Here is a 21,712-nt window from a genome sequence, read left to right on the forward strand (position 1 = left end):
ATCATTTCAAGAGCAAAGCAGCAATTTGCAAAATTCACCTTCTTTGGGGAACTGAGCAATTGCTGAGCTGACAGCAAGTCCTGCTGGGTCCCTGTCACCTGCAGAGTGCCCGCATCCTCACCACGGTAGCGGGCATTGTGACAAAGGCTCTATGTCAGCTGGGTTTGGCAGCCGAGCACCCGCTAGGGGTGGGGGAGCCTGTCAGCCCCGGGCCTGTCACTGCCTGCTGTCCCGCCTGTCACAAGCGAGACCTCTGAAAAGTTTCTAAACATCCCCAGACTTGGCTCCAAAGTGGTCAAAAGTCTCCAAGAGACAAGTCGGGAAGAAGGATATGGAAGAGAGGGAGAAAGCCAAGGGAGCAGGCCCAAGGGAGGCAAGAGAAAAAAGTAGTGCCGGGCTGCAGGACTGAAATGGAGGAATTGAAAGAGGAAAGCCAGGAAGCAGGAGAGTTTGAGAAAAGGAGAGAGGAAAGAAGAGACATGCAGCCAGACGAGGGCTTAGTGAGAGAGGCTGGGACAGAGAACAGGATGAGAAGGAAATAAGGCAAGGCAAGGCAAAGCAAGGCTAGGCCAAACGAGGTTTCCTTGATTTATATTTTCTACCACATTCATCTTGAGATGAGGAGGAAAGCCATCAGACCTTATGGATTAGGCCCAAACAAAAGCCCCGGCTACTTGAGACACTTAGACTAAGCCTAAACCAGAAAGATCTCTCCATAAAGATGGTTTTTATACTGTACTTCCACAATCAGCTGGCAGTACAAAAGAACAAGCGGCAGACATACTTAGGCTGAGACATGGTGGTTTGGTGCAGAGACCATGCATATCATGGGAATATTTCAGCATTTCTGCTCTGGTTTTCAGTGTATTACACCAAAACACCCACCTGATGACATCATTTCAAGAGCAAAGCAGCAATTTGCAAAATTCACCTTCTTTGGGGAACTGAGCAATTGCTGAGCTGACAGCAAGTCCTGCTTGGTCCCTGTCACCTGCAGAGTGCCCGCATCCTCACCACGGTAGCGGGCATTGTGACAAAGGCTCTATGTCAGCTGGGTTTGGCAGCCGAGCACCCGCTAGGGGAGGGGGAGCCTGTCAGCCCCGGGCCTGTCACTGCCTGCTGTCCCCCGTGTCACCAGCGAGGCCTCTGAAAAGTTTCCAAAACATGCCCAGACTTGGGTCCAAAGTGGCAAAAAGTCTCCAAGAGACAAGTCGGGAAGAAGGATATGGAAGAGAGGGAGAAAGCCAAGGGAGCAGGCCAAAGGGAGGCAAGAGAAAAAAGTAGTGCCGGGCGGCAGGACTGAAATGGAGGAATTGAAAGACGAAAGCCAGGAAGCAGGAGAGTTTGAGAAAAGGAGAGAGGAAAGAAGAGACATGCAGCCAGATGAGGGGTTAGTGAGAGAGGCTGGGACAGAGAACAGGATGAGAAGGAAATAAGGCAAGGCAAGGCTAGGCTAGGCCAAAGGACGTTTCTTTGATTTATATTTTCTACCACATTCATCTTGAGATGAGAGGAAAGCCATCAGACCATATGGATTAGGCCCAAACAAAAGCCCCGGCTACTTGAGACACTTAGACTAAGCCTAAACCAGAAAGATCTCTCCATAAAGATGGTTTTTATACTGTACTTCCACAATCTTCTGTCAGTACAAAAGAACAAGCGGCAGACATACTTAGGATGAGACATGGTGGTTTGGTGCAGAGACCATGCATATCATGGGAATATTTCAGCATTTCTGCTCTGGTTTTCAGTGTATTACACCAAAACACCCACCTGATGACATCATTTCAAGAGCAAAAGCAGCAATTTGCAGAATTCAGCTTCTTTGGGGAACTGAGCAATTGCTGAGCTGACAGCAAGTCCTGCTGGGTCCCTGTCACCTGCAGAGTGCCCGCATCCTCACCACGGTAGCGGGCATTGTGACAAAGGTTCTACGTCAGCTGGGTGTGGCAGCCGAGCGCCCGCTAGGGGAGGGGGAGCCTGTCAGCCCCGGGCCTGTCACTGCCTGCTGTCCCCCCTGCCACAAGCGAGGCCTCTGAAAAGTTTCAAAACATCCCCAGACTTGGCTCCAAAGTGGTCAAAAGTCTCCAAGAGACAAGTCGGGAAGAAGGATATGGAAGAGAGGGAGAATGCCAAGGGAGCAGGCCAAAGGGAGGCAAGAGGAAAAAGTAGTGCCGGGCTGCAGGACTGAAATGGAGGAATTGAAAGACGAAAGCCAGGAAGCAGGAGAGTTTGAGAAAAGGAGAGAGGAAAGAAGAGACATGCAGCCAGACGAGGGCTTAGTGAGAGAGGCTGGGACAGAGAACAGGATGAGAAGGAAATAAGGCAAGGCAAGGCAAGGCAAGGCTAGGCCAAAGGACGTTTCTTTGATTTATATTTTCTACCACATTCATCTTGAGATGAGAGGAAAGCCATCAGACCATATGGATTAGGCCCAAACAAAAGCCCCGGCTACTTGAGAGACTTAGACTAAGCCTAAACCAGAAAGATCTCTCCATAAAGATGGTTTTTATACTGTACTTCCACAATCAGCTGGCAGTACAAAAGAACAAGCGGAAGATGTACTTAGGCTGAGCCATGGTGTTTTGGTGCAGAGACCATGCATATCATGGGAATATTTCAGCATTTCTGCTCTGGTTTTCAGTGTATTACACCAAAACACCCACCTGATGACATCATTTCAAGAGCAAAGCAGCAATTTGCAAAATTCAACTTCTTTGGGGAACTGAGCAATTGCTGAGCTGACAGCAAGTCCTGCTGGGTCCCTGTCACCTGCAGAGTGCCCGCATCCTCACCACGGTAGCGGGCATTGTGACAAAGGCTCTATGTCAGCTGGGTGTGGCAGCCGAGCGCCCGCTAGGGGAGGGGGGGCCTGTCAGCCCCGGGCCTGTCACTGCCTGCTGTCCCCCGTGTCACCAGCGAGGCCTCTGAAAAGTTTCCAAAACATGCCCAGACTTGGGTCCAAAGTGGCCAAAAGTCTCCAAGAGACAAGTCGGGAAGAAGGATATGGAAGAGAGGGAGAAAGCCAAGGGAGCAGGCCAAAGGGAGGCAAGAGAAAAAAGTAGTGCCGGGCTGCAGGACTGAAATGGAGGAATTGAAAGACGAAAGCCAGGAAGCAGGAGAGTTTGAGAAAAGGAGAGAGGAAAGAAGAGACATGCAGCCAGACGAGGGCTTAGTGAGAGAGGCTGGGACAGAGAACAGGATGAGAAGGAAATAAGGCAAGGCAAGGCAAGGCAAGGCTAGGCCAAAGGACGTTTCTTTGATTTATATTTTCTACCACATTCATCTTGAGATGAGAGGAAAGCCATCAGACCATATGGATTAGGCCCAAACAAAAGCCCCGGCTACTTGAGACACTTAGACTAAGCCTAAACCAGAAAGATCTCTCCATAAAGATGGTTTTTATACTGTACTTCCACAATCTTCTGTCAGTACAAAAGAACAAGCGGCAGACATACTTAGGCTGAGACATGGTGGTTTGGTGCAGAGACCATGCATATCATGGGAATATTTCAGCATTTCTGCTCTGGTTTTCAGTGTATTACACCAAAACACCCACCTGATGACATCATTTCAAGAGCAAAAGCAGCAATTTGCAGAATTCAGCTTCTTTGGGGAACTGAGCAATTGCTGAGCTGACAGCAAGTCCTGCTGGGTCCCTGTCACCTGCAGAGTGCCCGCATCCTCACCACGGTAGCGGGCATTGTGACAAAGGTTCTACGTCAGCTGGGTGTGGCAGCCGAGCGCCCGCTAGGGGAGGGGGAGCCTGTCAGCCCCGGGCCTGTCACTGCCTGCTGTCCCCCCTGCCACAAGCGAGGCCTCTGAAAAGTTTCAAAACATCCCCAGACTTGGCTCCAAAGTGGTCAAAACTCTCCAAGAGACATGTCGGGAAGAAGGATATGGAAGAGAGGGAGAATGCCAAGGGAGCAGGTCAAAGGGAGGCAAGAGGAAAAAGTAGTGCCGGGCTGCAGGACTGAAATGGAGGAATTGAAAGACGAAAGCCAGGAAGCAGGAGAGTTTGAGAAAAGGAGAGAGGAAAGAAGAGACATGCAGCCAGACGAGGGCTTAGTGAGAGAGGCTGGGACAGAGAACAGGATGAGAAGGAAATAAGGCAAGGCAAGGCAAGGCAAGGCTAGGCCAAACGAGGTTTCCTTGATTTATATTTTCTACCACATTCATCTTGAGATGAGGAGGAAAGCCATCAGACCTTATGGATTAGGCCCAAACAAAAGCCCCGGCTACTTGAGACACTTAGACTAAGCCTAAACCAGAAAGATCTCTCCATAAAGATGGTTTTTATACTGTACTTCCACAATCAGCTGGCAGTACAAAAGAACAAGCGGAAGATGTACTTAGGCTGAGTCATGGTGGTTTGGTGCAGAGACCATGCATATCATGGGAATATTTCAGCATTTCTGCTCTGGTTTTCAGTGTATTACACCAAAACACCCACCTGATGACATCATTTCAAGAGCAAAGCAGCAATTTGCAAAATTCACCTTCTTTGGGGAACTGAGCAATTGCTGAGCTGACAGCAAGTCCTGCTGGGTCCCTGTCACCTACAGAGTGCCCGCATCCTCACCACGGTAGCGGGCATTGTGACAAAGGTTCTACGTCAGCTGGGTGTGGCAGCCGAGCGCCCGCTAGGGGAGGGGGAGCCTGTCAGCCCCGGGCCTGTCACTGCCTGCTGTCCCCCGTGTCACCAGCGAGGCCTCTGAAAAGTTTCCAAAACATCCCCAGACTTGGGTCCAAAGTGGCCAAAAGTCTCCAAGAGACAAGTCGGGAAGAAGGATATGGAAGAGAGGGAGAAAGCCAAGGGAGCAGGCCAAAGGGAGGCAAGAGAAAAAAGTAGTGCCGGGCTGCAGGACTGAAATGGAGGAATTGAAAGACGAAAGCCAGGAAGCAGGAGAGTTTGAGAAAAGGAGAGAGGAAAGAAGAGGTTTGCAGCCAGACGAGGGCTTAGTGAGAGAGGCTGGGACAGAGAACAGGATGAGAAGGAAATAAGGCAAGGCAAGGCTAGGCCAAAGGACGTTTCTTTGATTTATATTTTCTACCACATTCATCTTGAGATGAGAGGAAAGCCATCAGACCATATGGATTAGGCCCAAACAAAAGCCCCGGCTACTTGAGACACTTAGACTAAGCCTAAACCAGAAAGATCTCTCCATAAAGATGGTTTTTATACTGTACTTCCACAATCAGCTGGCAGTACAAAAGAACAAGCGGTAGACATACTTAGGCTGAGACATGGTGGTTTGGTGCAGAGACCATGCATATCATGGGAATATTTCAGCATTTCTGCTCTGGTTTTCAGTGTATTACACCAAAACACCCACCTGATGACATCATTTCAAGAGCAAAAGCAGCAATTTGCAGAATTCAGCTTCTTTGGGGAACTGAGCAATTGCTGAGCTGACAGCAAGTCCTGCTGGGTCCCTGTCACCTGCAGAGTGCCCGCATCCTCACCACGGTAGCGGGCATTGTGACAAAGGTTCTACGACAGCTGGGTGTGGCAGCCGAGCGCCCGCTAGGGGAGGGGGAGCCTGTCAGCCCCGGGCCTGTCACTGCCTGCTGTCCCCCCTGTCACCAGCGAGGCCTCTGAAAAGTTTCCAAAACATGCCCAGACTTGGGTCCAAAGTGGCCAAAAGTCTCCAAGAGACATGTCGGGAAGAAGGATATGGAAGAGAGGGAGAAAGCCAAGGGAGCAGGCCAAAGGGAGGCAAGAGGAAAAAGTAGTGCCGGGCTGCAGGACTGAAATGGAGGAATTGAAAGACGAAAGCCAGGAAGCAGGAGAGTTTGAGAAAAGGAGAGAGGAAAGAAGAGACATGCAGCCAGACGAGGGCTTAGTGAGAGAGGCTGGGACAGAGAACAGGATGAGAAGGAAATAAGGCAAGGCAAGGCAAGGCAAGGCTAGGCCAAACGAGGTTTCCTTGATTTATATTTTCTACCACATTCATCTTGAGATGAGGAGGAAAGCCATCAGACCTTATGGATTAGGCCCAAACAAAAGCCCCGGCTACTTGAGACACTTAGACTAAGCCTAAACCAGAAAGATCTCTCCATAAAGATGGTTTTTATACTGTACTTCCACAATCAGCTGGCAGTACAAAAGAACAAGCGGAAGATGTACTTAGGCTGAGTCATGGTGGTTTGGTGCAGAGACCATGCATATCATGGGAATATTTCAGCATTTCTGCTCTGGTTTTCAGTGTATTACACCAAAACACCCACCTGATGACATCATTTCAAGAGCAAAGCAGCAATTTGCAAAATTCACCTTCTTTGGGGAACTGAGCAATTGCTGAGCTGACAGCAAGTCCTGCTGGGTCCCTGTCACCTACAGAGTGCCCGCATCCTCACCACGGTAGCGGGCATTGTGACAAAGGTTCTACGTCAGCTGGGTGTGGCAGCCGAGCGCCCGCTAGGGGAGGGGGAGCCTGTCAGCCCCGGGCCTGTCACTGCCTGCTGTCCCCCGTGTCACCAGCGAGGCCTCTGAAAAGTTTCCAAAACATCCCCAGACTTGGGTCCAAAGTGGCCAAAAGTCTCCAAGAGACAAGTCGGGAAGAAGGATATGGAAGAGAGGGAGAAAGCCAAGGGAGCAGGCCAAAGGGAGGCAAGAGAAAAAAGTAGTGCCGGGCTGCAGGACTGAAATGGAGGAATTGAAAGACGAAAGCCAGGAAGCAGGAGAGTTTGAGAAAAGGAGAGAGGAAAGAAGAGGTTTGCAGCCAGACGAGGGCTTAGTGAGAGAGGCTGGGACAGAGAACAGGATGAGAAGGAAATAAGGCAAGGCAAGGCTAGGCCAAAGGACGTTTCTTTGATTTATATTTTCTACCACATTCATCTTGAGATGAGAGGAAAGCCATCAGACCATATGGATTAGGCCCAAACAAAAGCCCCGGCTACTTGAGACACTTAGACTAAGCCTAAACCAGAAAGATCTCTCCATAAAGATGGTTTTTATACTGTACTTCCACAATCAGCTGGCAGTACAAAAGAACAAGCGGTAGACATACTTAGGCTGAGACATGGTGGTTTGGTGCAGAGACCATGCATATCATGGGAATATTTCAGCATTTCTGCTCTGGTTTTCAGTGTATTACACCAAAACACCCACCTGATGACATCATTTCAAGAGCAAAAGCAGCAATTTGCAGAATTCAGCTTCTTTGGGGAACTGAGCAATTGCTGAGCTGACAGCAAGTCCTGCTGGGTCCCTGTCACCTGCAGAGTGCCCGCATCCTCACCACGGTAGCGGGCATTGTGACAAAGGTTCTACGACAGCTGGGTGTGGCAGCCGAGCGCCCGCTAGGGGAGGGGGAGCCTGTCAGCCCCGGGCCTGTCACTGCCTGCTGTCCCCCCTGTCACCAGCGAGGCCTCTGAAAAGTTTCCAAAACATGCCCAGACTTGGGTCCAAAGTGGCCAAAAGTCTCCAAGAGACATGTCGGGAAGAAGGATATGGAAGAGAGGGAGAAAGCCAAGGGAGCAGGCCAAAGGGAGGCAAGAGGAAAAAGTAGTGCCGGGCTGCAGGACTGAAATGGAGGAATTGAAAGACGAAAGCCAGGAAGCAGGAGAGTTTGAGAAAAGGAGAGAGGAAAGAAGAGACATGCAGCCAGACGAGGGCTTAGTGAGAGAGGCTGGGACAGAGAACAGGATGAGAAGGAAATAAGGCAAGGCAAGGCAAGGCCAGGCCAAAGGATGTTTCTTTGATTTATATTTTCTACCACATTCATCTTGCGATGAGAGGAAAGCCTTCAGACGTTATGGATTAGGCCCAAACAAAAGCCCCGGCTACTTGAGACACTTAGACTAAGCCTAAACCAGAAAGATCTCTCCATAAAGATGGTTTTTATACTGTACTTCCACAATCAGCTGGCAGTACAAAAGAACAAGCGGCAGACATACTTAGGCTGAGACATGGTGGTTTGGTGCAGAGACCATGCATATCATGGGAATATTTCAGCATTTCTGCTCTGGTTTTCAGTGTATTACACCAAAACACCCACCTGATGACATCATTTCAAGAGCAAAAGCAGCAATTTGCAGAATTCAGCTTCTTTGGGGAACTGAGCAATTGCTGAGCTGACAGCAAGTCCTGCTGGGTCCCTGTCACCTGCAGAGTGCCCGCATCCTCACCACAGTAGCGGGCATTGTGACAAAGGTTCTATGTCAGCTGGGTGTGGCAGCCGAGCGCCCGCTAGGGGAGGGGGAGCCTGTCAGCCCCGGGCCTGTCACTGCCTGCTGTCCCCCGTGTCACCAGCGAGGCCTCTGAAAAGTTTCCAAAACATGCCCAGACTTGGGTCCAAAGTGGCCAAAAGTCTCCAAGAGACAAGTCGGGAAGAAGGATATGGAAGAGAGGGAGAAAGCCAAGGGAGCAGGCCCAAGGGAGGCAAGAGAAAAAAGTAGTGCCGGGCTGCAGGACTGAAATGGAGGAATTGAAAGACGAAAGCCAGGAAGCAGGAGAGTTTGAGAAAAGGAGAGAGGAAAGAAGAGACATGCAGCCAGACGAGGGCTTAGTGAGAGAGGCTGGGACAGAGAACAGGATGAGAAGGAAATAAGGCAAGGCAAGCCAAGGCTAGGCCAAAGGACGTTTCTTTGATTTATATTTTCTACCACATTCATCTTGAGATGAGAGGAAAGCCATCAGACCATATGGTTTAGGCCCAAACAAAAGCCCCGGCTACATGAGACACTTAGACTAAGCCTAAACCAGAAAGATCTCTCCATAAAGATGGTTTTTATACTGTACTTCCACAATCAGCTGGCAGTACAAAAGAACAAGCGGCAGACATACTTAGGCTGAGACATGGTGGTTTGGTGCAGAGACCATGCATATCATGGGAATATTTCAGCATTTCTGCTCTGGTTTTCAGTGTATTACACCAAAACACCCACCTGATGACATCATTTCAAGAGCAAAAGCAGCAATTTGCAGAATTCAGCTTCTTTGGGGAACTGAGCAATTGCTGAGCTGACAGCAAGTCCTGCTGGGTCCCTGTCACCTGCAGAGTGCCCGCATCCTCACCACGGTAGCGGGCATTGTGACAAAGGTTCTACGACAGCTGGGTGTGGCAGCCGAGCGCCCGCTAGGGGAGGGGGAGCCTGTCAGCCCCGGGCCTGTCACTGCCTGCTGTCCCCCCTGTCACCAGCGAGGCCTCTGAAAAGTTTCCAAAACATGCCCAGACTTGGGTCCAAAGTGGCCAAAAGTCTCCAAGAGACATGTCGGGAAGAAGGATATGGAAGAGAGGGAGAAAGCCAAGGGAGCAGGCCAAAGGGAGGCAAGAGGAAAAAGTAGTGCCGGGCTGCAGGACTGAAATGGAGGAATTGAAAGACGAAAGCCAGGAAGCAGGAGAGTTTGAGAAAAGGAGAGAGGAAAGAAGAGACATGCAGCCAGACGAGGGCTTAGTGAGAGAGGCTGGGACAGAGAACAGGATGAGAAGGAAATAAGGCAAGGCAAGGCAAGGCCAGGCCAAAGGATGTTTCTTTGATTTATATTTTCTACCACATTCATCTTGCGATGAGAGGAAAGCCTTCAGACGTTATGGATTAGGCCCAAACAAAAGCCCCGGCTACTTGAGACACTTAGACTAAGCCTAAACCAGAAAGATCTCTCCATAAAGATGGTTTTTATACTGTACTTCCACAATCAGCTGTCAGTACAAAAGAACAAGCGGCAGACATACTTAGGCTGAGACATGGTGGTTTGGTGCAGAGACCATGCATATCATGGGAATATTTCAGCATTTCTGCTCTGGTTTTCAGTGTATTACACCAAAACACCCACCTGATGACATCATTTCAAGAGCAAAAGCAGCAATTTGCAGAATTCAGCTTCTTTGGGGAACTGAGCAATTGCTGAGCTGACAGCAAGTCCTGCTGGGTCCCTGTCACCTGCAGAGTGCCCGCATCCTCACCACAGTAGCGGGCATTGTGACAAAGGTTCTATGTCAGCTGGGTGTGGCAGCCGAGCGCCCGCTAGGGGAGGGGGAGCCTGTCAGCCCCGGGCCTGTCACTGCCTGCTGTCCCCCGTGTCACCAGCGAGGCCTCTGAAAAGTTTCCAAAACATGCCCAGACTTGGGTCCAAAGTGGCCAAAAGTCTCCAAGAGACAAGTCGGGAAGAAGGATATGGAAGAGAGGGAGAAAGCCAAGGGAGCAGGCCCAAGGGAGGCAAGAGAAAAAAGTAGTGCCGGGCTGCAGGACTGAAATGGAGGAATTGAAAGACGAAAGCCAGGAAGCAGGAGAGTTTGAGAAAAGGAGAGAGGAAAGAAGAGACATGCAGCCAGACGAGGGCTTAGTGAGAGAGGCTGGGACAGAGAACAGGATGAGAAGGAAATAAGGCAAGGCAAGCCAAGGCTAGGCCAAAGGACGTTTCTTTGATTTATATTTTCTACCACATTCATCTTGAGATGAGAGGAAAGCCATCAGACCATATGGTTTAGGCCCAAACAAAAGCCCCGGCTACATGAGACACTTAGACTAAGCCTAAACCAGAAAGATCTCTCCATAAAGATGGTTTTTATACTGTACTTCCACAATCAGCTGGCAGTACAAAAGAACAAGCGGCAGACATACTTAGGCTGAGACATGGTGGTTTGGTGCAGAGACCATGCATATCATGGGAATATTTCAGCATTTCTGCTCTGGTTTTCAGTGTATTACACCAAAACACCCACCTGATGACATCATTTCAAGAGCAAAAGCAGCAATTTGCAGAATTCAGCTTCTTTGGGGAACTGAGCAATTGCTGAGCTGACAGCAAGTCCTGCTGGGTCCCTGTCACCTGCAGAGTGCCCGCATCCTCACCACGGTAGCGGGCATTGTGACAAAGGTTCTACGTCAGCTGGGTGTGGCAGCCGAGCGCCCGCTAGGGGAGGGGGAGCCTGTCAGCCCCGGGCCTGTCACTGCCTGCTGTCCCCCCTGTCACCAGCGAGGCCTCTGAAAAGTTTCCAAAACATGCCCAGACTTGGGTCCAAAGTGGCCAAAAGTCTCCAAGAGACATGTCGGGAAGAAGGATATGGAAGAGAGGGAGAAAGCCAAGGGAGCAGGCCAAAGGGAGGCAAGAGGAAAAAGTAGTGCCGGGCTGCAGGACTGAAATGGAGGAATTGAAAGACGAAAGCCAGGAAGCAGGAGAGTTTGAGAAAAGGAGAGAGGAAAGAAGAGACATGCAGCCAGACGAGGGCTTAGTGAGAGAGGCTGGGACAGAGAACAGGATGAGAAGGAAATAAGGCAAGGCAAGGCAAGGCCAGGCCAAAGGATGTTTCTTTGATTTATATTTTCTACCACATTCATCTTGCGATGAGAGGAAAGCCATCAGACGTTATGGATTAGGCCCAAACAAAAGCCCCGGCTACTTGAGACACTTAGACTAAGCCTAAACCAGAAAGATCTCTCCATAAAGATGGTTTTTATACTGTACTTCCACAATCAGCTGTCAGTACAAAAGAACAAGCGGCAGACATACTTAGGCTGAGACATGGTGGTTTGGTGCAGAGACCATGCATATCATGGGAATATTTCAGCATTTCTGCTCTGGTTTTCAGTGTATTACACCAAAACACCCACCTGATGACATCATTTCAAGAGCAAAAGCAGCAATTTGCAGAATTCAGCTTCTTTGGGGAACTGAGCAATTGCTGAGCTGACAGCAAGTCCTGCTGGGTCCCTGTCACCTGCAGAGTGCCCGCATCCTCACCACAGTAGCGGGCATTGTGACAAAGGTTCTATGTCAGCTGGGTGTGGCAGCCGAGCGCCCGCTAGGGGAGGGGGAGCCTGTCAGCCCCGGGCCTGTCACTGCCTGCTGTCCCCCGTGTCACCAGCGAGGCCTCTGAAAAGTTTCCAAAACATGCCCAGACTTGGGTCCAAAGTGGCCAAAAGTCTCCAAGAGACAAGTCGGGAAGAAGGATATGGAAGAGAGGGAGAAAGCCAAGGGAGCAGGCCCAAGGGAGGCAAGAGAAAAAAGTAGTGCCGGGCTGCAGGACTGAAATGGAGGAATTGAAAGACGAAAGCCAGGAAGCAGGAGAGTTTGAGAAAAGGAGAGAGGAAAGAAGAGACATGCAGCCAGACGAGGGCTTAGTGAGAGAGGCTGGGACAGAGAACAGGATGAGAAGGAAATAAGGCAAGGCAAGCCAAGGCTAGGCCAAAGGACGTTTCTTTGATTTATATTTTCTACCACATTCATCTTGAGATGAGAGGAAAGCCATCAGACCATATGGTTTAGGCCCAAACAAAAGCCCCGGCTACATGAGACACTTAGACTAAGCCTAAACCAGAAAGATCTCTCCATAAAGATGGTTTTTATACTGTACTTCCACAATCAGCTGGCAGTACAAAAGAACAAGCGGCAGACATACTTAGGCTGAGACATGGTGGTTTGGTGCAGAGATCATGCATATCATGGGAATATTTCAGCATTTCTGCTCTGGTTTTCAGTGTATTACACCAAAACACCCACCTGATGACATCATTTCAAGAGCAAAAGCAGCAATTTGCAGAATTCAGCTTCTTTGGGGAACTGAGCAATTGCTGAGCTGACAGCAAGTCCTGCTGGGTCCCTGTCACCTGCAGAGTGCCCGCATCCTCACCACGGTAGCGGGCATTGTGACAAAGGTTCTACGTCAGCTGGGTGTGGCAGCCGAGCGCCCGCTAGGGGAGGGGGAGCCTGTCAGCCCCGGGCCTGTCACTGCCTGCTGTCCCCCCTGTCACCAGCGAGGCCTCTGAAAAGTTTCCAAAACATCCCCAGACTTGGCTCCAAAGTGGCCAAAAGTCTCCAAGAGACAAGTCGGGAAGAAGGATATGGAAGAGAGGGAGAAAGCCAAGGGAGCAGGCCCAAGGGAGGCAAGAGAAAAAAGTAGTGCCGGGCGGCAGGACTGAAATGGAGGAATTGAAAGACGAAAGCCAGGAAGCAGGAGAGTTTGAGAAAAGGAGAGAGGAAAGAAGAGACATGCAGCCAGACGAGGGCTTAGTGAGAGAGGCTGGGACAGAGAACAGGATGAGAAGGAAATAAGGCAAGGCAAGGCTAGGCCAAAGGACGTTTCTTTGATTTATATTTTCTACCACATTCATCTTGAGATGAGAGGAAAGCCATCAGACGTTATGGATTAGGCCCAAACAAAAGCCCCGGCTACTTGAGACACTTAGACTAAGCCTAAATCAGAAAGATCTCTCCATAAAGATGGTTTTTATACTGTACTTCCACAATCAGCTGTCAGTACAAAAGAACAAGCAGCAGACATACTTAGGCTGAGACATGGTGGTTTGGTGCAGAGACCATGCATATCATGGGAATATTTCAGCATTTCTGCTCTGGTTTTCAGTGTATTACGCCAAAACACCCACCTGATGACATCATTTCAAGAGCAAAAGCAGCAATTTGCAGAATTCAGCTTCTTTGGGGAACTGAGCAATTGCTGAGCTGACAGCAAGTCCTGCTGGGTCCCTGTCACCTGCAGAGTGCCCACATCCTCACCACAGTAGCGGGCATTGTGACAAAGGTTCTACATCAGCTGGTTGTGGCAGCCGAGCGCCCGCTAGGGGAGGGGGAGCCTGTCAGCCCCGGGCCTGTCACTGCCTGCTGTCCCCCGTGTCACCAGCGAGGCCTCTGAAAAGTTTCCAAAACATCCCCAGACTTGGGTCCAAAGTGGCCAAAAGTCTCCAAGAGACAAGTCGGGAAGAAGGATATGGAAGAGAGGGAGAAAGCCAAGGGAGCAGGCCCAAGGGAGGCAAGAGAAAAAAGTAGTGCCGGGCTGCAGGACTGAAATGGAGGAATTGAAAGACGAAAGCCAGGAAGCAGGAGAGTTTGAGAAAAGGAGAGAGGAAAGAAGAGACATGCAGCCAGACGAGGGCTTAGTGAGAGAGGCTGGGACAGAGAACAGGATGAGAAGGAAATAAGGCAAGGCAAGCCAAGGCTAGGCCAAAGGACGTTTCTTTGATTTATATTTTCTACCACATTCATCTTGAGATGAGAGGAAAGCCATCAGACCATATGGTTTAGGCCCAAACAAAAGCCCCGGCTACATGAGACACTTAGACTAAGCCTAAACCAGAAAGATCTCTCCATAAAGATGGTTTTTATACTGTACTTCCACAATCAGCTGGCAGTACAAAAGAACAAGCGGCAGACATACTTAGGCTGAGACATGGTGGTTTGGTGCAGAGATCATGCATATCATGGGAATATTTCAGCATTTCTGCTCTGGTTTTCAGTGTATTACACCAGAACACCCACCTGATGACATCATTTCAAGAGCAAAAGCAGCAATTTGCAGAATTCAGCTTCTTTGGGGAACTGAGCAATTGCTGAGCTGACAGCAAGTCCTGCTGGGTCCCTGTCACCTGCAGAGTGCCCGCATCCTCACCACGGTAGCGGGCATTGTGACAAAGGTTCTACGTCAGCTGGGTGTGGCAGCCGAGCGCCCGCTAGGGGAGGGGGAGCCTGTCAGCCCCGGGCCTGTCACTGCCTGCTGTCCCCCCTGTCACCAGCGAGGCCTCTGAAAAGTTTCCAAAACATCCCCAGACTTGGGTCCAAAGTGGCCAAAAGTCTCCAAGAGACATGTCGGGAAGAAGGATATGGAAGAGAGGGAGAAAGCCAAGGGAGCAGGCCAAAGGGAGGCAAGAGGAAAAAGTAGTGCCGGGCTGCAGGACTGAAATGGAGGAATTGAAAGACGAAAGCCAGGAAGCAGGAGAGTTTGAGAAAAGGAGAGAGGAAAGAAGAGACATGCAGCCAGACGAGGGCTTAGTGAGAGAGGCTGGGACAGAGAACAGGATGAGAAGGAAATAAGGCAAGGCAAGGCAAGGCCAGGCCAAAGGATGTTTCTTTGATTTATATTTTCTACCACATTCATCTTGCGATGAGAGGAAAGCCTTCAGACGTTATGGATTAGGCCCAAACAAAAGCCCCGGCTACTTGAGACACTTAGACTAAGCCTAAACCAGAAAGATCTCTCCATAAAGATGGTTTTTATACTGTACTTCCACAATATTCTGTCAGTACAAAAGAACAAGCGGCAGACATACTTAGGCTGAGACATGGTAGTTTGGTGCAGAGACCATGCATATCATGGGAATATTTCAGCATTTCTGCTCTGGTTTTCAGTGTATTACACCAAAACACCCACCTGATGACATCATTTCAAGAGCAAAAGCAGCAATTTGCAGAATTCAGCTTCTCTGGGGAACTGAGCAATTGCTGAGCTGACAGCAAGTCCTGCTGGGTCCCTGTCACCTGCAGAGTGCCCGCATCCTCACCACGGTAGCGGGCATTGTGACAAAGGTTCTACGTCAGCTGGGTGTGGCAGCTGAGCGCCCGCTAGGGGAGGGGGAGCCTGTCAGCCCCGGGCCTGTCACTGCCTGCTGTCCCCCCTGTCACCAGCGAGGCCTCTGAAAAGTTTCCAAAACATGCCCAGACTTGGCTCCAAAGTGGCCAAAAGTCTCCAAGTGACATGTCGGGAAGAAGGATATGGAAGAGAGGGAGAAAGGCAAGGGAGCAGGCCAAAGGGAGGCAAGAGGAAAAAGTAGTGCCGGGCTGCAGGACTGAAATGGAGGAATTGAAAGACGAAAGCCAGGAAGCAGGAGAGTTTGAGAAAAGGAGAGAGGAAAGAAGAGACATGCAGCCAGACGAGGGCTTAGTGAGAGAGGCTGGGACAGAGAACAGGATGAGAAGGAAATAAGGCAAGGCAAGGCAAGGCTAGGACAAAGGATGTTTCTTTGATTTATATTTTCTACCACATTCATCTTGCGATGAGAGGAAAGCCTTCAGACGTTATGGATTAGGCCCAAACAAAAGCCCCGGCTACTTGAGACACTTAGACTAAGCCTAAACCAGAAAGATCTCTCCATAAAGATGGTTTTTATACTGTACTTCCACAATATTTTGTCAGTACAAAAGAACAAGCGGCAGACATACTTAGGCTGAGACATGGTGGTTTGGTGCAGAGACCATGCATATCATGGGAATATTTCAGCATTTCTGCTCTGGTTTTCAGTGTATTACACCAAAACACCCACCTGATGACATCATTTCAAGAGCAAAAGCAGCAATTTGCAGAATTCAGCTTCTTTGGGGAACTGAGCAATTGCTGAGCTGACAGCAAGTCCTGCTGGGTCCCTGTCACCTGCAGAGTGCCCGCATCCTCACCACGGTAGCGGGCATTGTGACAAAGGTTCTACGTCAGCTGGGTGTGGCAGCCGAGCGCCCGCTAGGGGAGGGGGAGCCTGTCAGCCCCGGGCCTGTCACTGCCTGCTGTCCCCCCTGTCACCAGCGAGGCCTCTGAAAAGTTTCCAAAACATGCCCAGACTTGGCTCCAAAGTGGCCAAAAGTCTCCAAGAGACAAGTCGGGAAGAAGGATATGGAAGAGAGGGAGAAAGCCAAGGGAGCAGGCCCAAGGGAGGCAAGAGAAAAAAGTAGTGCCGGGCTGCAGGACTGAAATGGAGGAATTGAAAGACGAAAGCCAGGAAGCAGGAGAGTTTGAGAAAAGGAGAGAGGAAAGAAGAGACATGCAGCCAGACGAGGGCTTAGTGAGAGAGGCTGGGACAGAGAACAGGATGAGAAGGAAATAAGGCAAGCCAAGGCTAGGCCAAAGGACGTTTCTTTGATTTATATTTTCTACCACATTCATCTTGAGATGAGAGGAAAGCCATCAGACCATATGGTTTAGGCCCAAACAAAAGCCCCGGCTACATGAGACACTTAGACTAAGCCTAAACCAGAAAGATCTCTCCATAAAGATGGTTTTTATACTGTACTTCCACAATCAGCTGGCAGTACAAAAGAACAAGCGGCAGACATACTTAGGCTGAGACATGGTGGTTTGGTGCAGAGATCATGCATATCATGGGAATATTTCAGCATTTCTGCTCTGGTTTTCAGTGTATTACACCAAAACACCCACCTGATGACATCATTTCAAGAGCAAAAGCAGCAATTTGCAGAATTCAGCTTCTTTGGGGAACTGAGCAATTGCTGAGCTGACAGCAAGTCCTGCTGGGTCCCTGTCACCTGCAGAGTGCCCGCATCCTCACCACGGTAGCGGGCATTGTGACAAAGGTTCTACGTCAGCTGGGTGTGGCAGCCGAGCGCCCGCTAGGGGAGGGGGAGCCTGTCAGCCCCGGGCCTGTCACTGCCTGCTGTCCCCCGTGTCACCAGCGAGGCCTCTGAAAAGTTTCCAAAACATGCCCAGACTTGGGTCCAAAGTGGCCAAAAGTCTCCAAGAGACATGTCGGGAAGAAGGATATGGAAGAGAGGGAGAAAGCCAAGGGAGCAGGCCCAAGGGAGGCAAGAGGAAAAAGTAGTGCCGGGCTGCAGGACTGAAATGGAGGAATTGAAAGACGAAAGCCAGGAAGCAGGAGAGTTTGAGAAAAGGAGAGAGGAAGGAAGAGACATGCAGCCAGACGAGGGCTTAGTGAGAGAGGCTGGGACAGAGAACAGGATGAGAAGGAAATAAGGCAAGGCAAGGCAAGGCCAGGCCAAAGGATGTTTCTTTGATTTATATTTTCTACCACATTCATCTTGCGATGAGAGGAAAGCCTTCAGACGTTATGGATTAGGCCCAAACAAAAGCCCCGGCTACTTGAGACACTTAGACTAAGCCTAAACCAGAAAGATCTCTCCATAAAGATGGTTTTTATACTGTACTTCCACAATCAGCTGGCAGTACAAAAGAACAAGCGGCAGACATACTTAGGCTGAGACATGGTGGTTTGGTGCAGAGATCATGCATATCATGGGAATATTTCAGCATTTCTGCTCTGGTTTTCAGTGTATTACACCAAAACACCCACCTGATGACATCATTTCAAGAGCAAAAGCAGCAATTTGCAGAATTCAGCTTCTTTGGGGAACTGAGCAATTGCTGAGCTGACAGCAAGTCCTGCTGGGTCCCTGTCACCTGCAGAGTGCCCGCATCCTCACCACAGTAGCGGGCATTGTGACAAAGGTTCTATGTCAGCTGGGTGTGGCAGCCGAGCGCCCGCTAGGGGAGGGGGAGCCTGTCAGCCCCGGGCCTGTCACTGCCTGCTGTCCCCCGTGTCACCAGCGAGGCCTCTGAAAAGTTTCCAAAACATGCCCAGACTTGGGTCCAAAGTGGCCAAAAGTCTCCAAGAGACATGTCGGGAAGAAGGATATGGAAGAGAGGGAGAAAGCCAAGGGAGCAGGCCAAAGGGAGGCAAGAGAAAAAAGTAGTGCCGGGCTGCAGGACTGAAATGGAGGAATTGAAAGACGAAAGCCAGGAAGCAGGAGAGTTTGAGAAAAGGAGGGAGGAAAGAAGAGACATGCAGCCAGACGAGGGCTTAGTGAGAGAGGCTGGGACAGAGAACAGGATGAGAAGGAAATAAGGCAAGGCAAGGCAAGGCTAGGCCAAAGGACGTTTCTTTGATTTGTATTTTCTACCACATTCATCTTGAGATGAGAGGAAAGCCATCAGACGTTATGGATTAGGCCCAAACAAAAGCCCCGGCTACTTGAGACACTTAGACTAAGCCTAAACCAGAAAGATCTCTCCATAAAGATGGTTTTTATACTGTACTTTCACAATCAGCTGGCAGTACAAAAGAACAAGCGGCAGATGTACTTAGGTTGAGTCATGGTGGTTTGGTGCAGAGACCATGCATATCATGGGAATATTTCAGCATTTCTGCTCTGGTTTTCAGTGTATTACACCAAAACACCCACCTGATGACATCATTTCAAGAGCAAAGCAGCAATTTGCAAAATTCAACTTCTTTGGGGAACTGAGCAATTGCTGAGCTGACAGCAAGTCCTGCTGGGTCCCTGTCACCTGCAGAGTGCCCGCATCTTCACCACGGTAGCGGGCATTGTGACAAAGGTTCTATGTCAGCTGGGTGTGGCAGCCGAGCGCCCGCTAGGGGAGGGGGAGCCTGTCAGCCCCGGGCCTGTCACTGCCTGCTGTCCCCCCTGTCACCAGTGAGGCCTCTGAAAAGTTTCCAAAACATGCCCAGACTTGGGTCCAAAGTGGCCAAAAGTCTCCAAGAGTCAAGTCGGGAAGAAGGATATGGAAGAGAGGGAGAAAGCCAAGGGAGCAGGCCAAAGGGAGGCAAGAGAAAAAGGTAGTGCTGGGCTGCAGGACTGAAATGGAGGAATTGAAAGACGAAAGCCAGGAAGCAGGAGAGTTTGAGAAAAGGAGAGATGAAAGAAGAGACATGCAGCCAGACGAGGGCTTAGTGAGAGAGGCTGGGACAGAGAACAGGATGAGAAGGAAATAAGGCAAGGCAAGGCAAGGCTAGGCCAAAGGACGTTTCTTTGATTTATATTTTCTACCACATTCATTTGAGATGAGGAGGAAAGCCATCAGACGTTATGGATTAGGCCCAAACAAAAGCCCCGGCTACTTGAGACACTTAGTCTAAGTCTAAACCACAAAGATCTTACCATAAAGATGGTTTTTATACTGTACTTCCACAATCAGCTGGCAGTACAAAAGAACAAGCGGCAGACATACTTAGGCTGAGTCATGGTGGTTTGGTGCGGAGACCATGCATATCATGGGAATATTTCAGCATTTCTGCTCTGGTTTTCAGTGTATTACACCAAAACACCCACCTGATGACATCATTTCAAGAGCAAAGCAGCAATTTGCAAAATTCAACTTCTTTGGGGAACTGAGCAATTGCTGAGCTGACAGCAAGTCCTGCTGGGTCCCTGTCACCTGCAGAGTGCCCGCATCCTCACCACGGTAGCGGGCATTGTGACAAAGGTTCTACGTCAGCTGGGTGTGGCAGCCGAGCGCCCGCTAGGGGAGGGGGAGCCTGTCAGCCCCGGGCCTGTCACTGCCTGCTGTCCCCCCTGTCACCAGCGAGGCCTCTGAAAAGTTTCCAAAACATCCCCAGACTTGGCTCCAAAGTGGCCAAAAGTCTCCAAGAGACAAGTCGGGAAGAAGGATATGGAAGAGAGGGAGAAAGCCAAGGGAGCAGGCCCAAGGGAGGCAAGAGAAAAAAGTAGTGCCGGGCTGCAGGACTGAAATGGAGGAATTGAAAGACGAAAGCCAGGAAGCAGGAGAGTTTGAGAAAAGGAGAGAGGAAAGAAGAGACATGCAGCCAGACGAGGGCTTAGTGAGAGAGGCTGGGACAGAGAACAGGACGAGAAGGAAATAAGGCAAGGCAAGGCTAGGCCAAAGGACGTTTCTTTGATTTATATTTTCTACCACATTCATCTTGAGATGAGAGGAAAGCCATCAGACGTTATGGATTAGGCCCAAACAAAAGCCCCGGCTACTTGAGACACTTAGACTAAGCCTAAACCAGAAAGATCTCTCCATAAAGATGGTTTTTATACTGTACTTCCACAATCAGCTGGCAGTACAAAAGAACAAGCGGCAGACATACTTAGGCTGAGACATGGTGGTTTGGTGCAGAGACCATGCATATCATGGGAATATTTCAGCATTTCTGCTCTGGTTTTCAGTGTATTACACCAAAACACCCACCTGATGACATCATTTCAAGAGCAAAAGCAGCAATTTGCAAAATTCAACTTCTTTTGGGAACTGAGCAATTGCTGAGCTGACAGCAAGTCCTGCTGGGTCCCTGTCACCTGCAGAGTGCCCGCATCCTCACCACGGTAGCGGGCATTGTGACAAAGGATCTATGTCAGCTGGGTGTGGCAGCCGAGCACCCGCTAGGGGAGGGGGAGCCTGTCAGCCCCGGGCCTGTCACTGCCTGCTGTCCCCCCTGTCACCAGCGAGGCCTCTGAAAAGTTTCCAAAACATGCCCAGACTTGGGTCCAATGTGGCCAAAAGTCTCCAAGAGACAAGTCGGGAAGAAGGATATGGAAGAGAGGGAGAAAGCCAAGGGAGCAGGCCAAAGGGAGGCAAGAGGAAAAAGTAGTGCCGGGCTGCAGGACTGAAATGGAGGAATTGAAAGACGAAAGCCAGGAAGCAGGAGAGTTTGAGAAAAGGAGAGAGGAAAGAAGAGACATGCAGCCAGACGAGGGCTTAGTGAGAGAGGCTGGGACAGAGAACAGGATGAGAAGGAAATAAGGCAAGGCAAGGCAAGGCTAGGCCAAAGGATGTTTCTTTGATTTATATTTTCTACCACATTCATCTTGCGATGAGAGGAAAGCCATCAGACCTTATGGATTAGGCCCAAACAAAAGCCCCGGCTACTTGAGACACTTAGACTAAGCCTAAACCAGAAAGATCTCTCCATAAAGATGGTTTTTATACTGTACTTCCACAATCAGCTGGCAGTACAAAAGAACAAGCGGCAGACATACTTAGGCTGAGACATGGTGGTTTGGTGCAGAGACCATGCATATCATGGGAATATTTCAGCATTTCTGCTCTGGTTTTCAGTGTATTACACCAAAACACCCACCTGATGACATCATTTCAAGAGCAAAAGCAGCAATTTGCAGAATTCAGCTTCTTTGGGGAACTGAGCAATTGCTGAGCTGACAGCAAGTCCTGCTGGGTCCCTGTCACCTGCAGAGTGCCCGCATCCTCACCACGGTAGCGGGCATTGTGACAAAGGTTCTACGTCAGCTGGGTGTGGCAGGGGAGCGCCCGCTAGGGGAGGGGGAGCCTGTCAGCCCCGGGCCTGTCACTGCCTGCTGTCCCCCCTGTCACCAGCGAGGCCTCTGAAAAGTTTCCAAAACATGCCCAGACTTGGGTCCAAAGTGGCCAAAAGTCTCCAAGAGACAAGTCGGGAAGAAGGATATGGAAGAGAGGGAGAAAGCCAAGGGAGCAGGCCAAAGGGAGGCAAGAGA

This window comes from Patagioenas fasciata, chromosome 6 (genome assembly GCF_037038585.1).
Source record: "Patagioenas fasciata isolate bPatFas1 chromosome 6, bPatFas1.hap1, whole genome shotgun sequence".
Lineage (NCBI taxonomy): Eukaryota > Metazoa > Chordata > Aves > Columbiformes > Columbidae > Patagioenas > Patagioenas fasciata.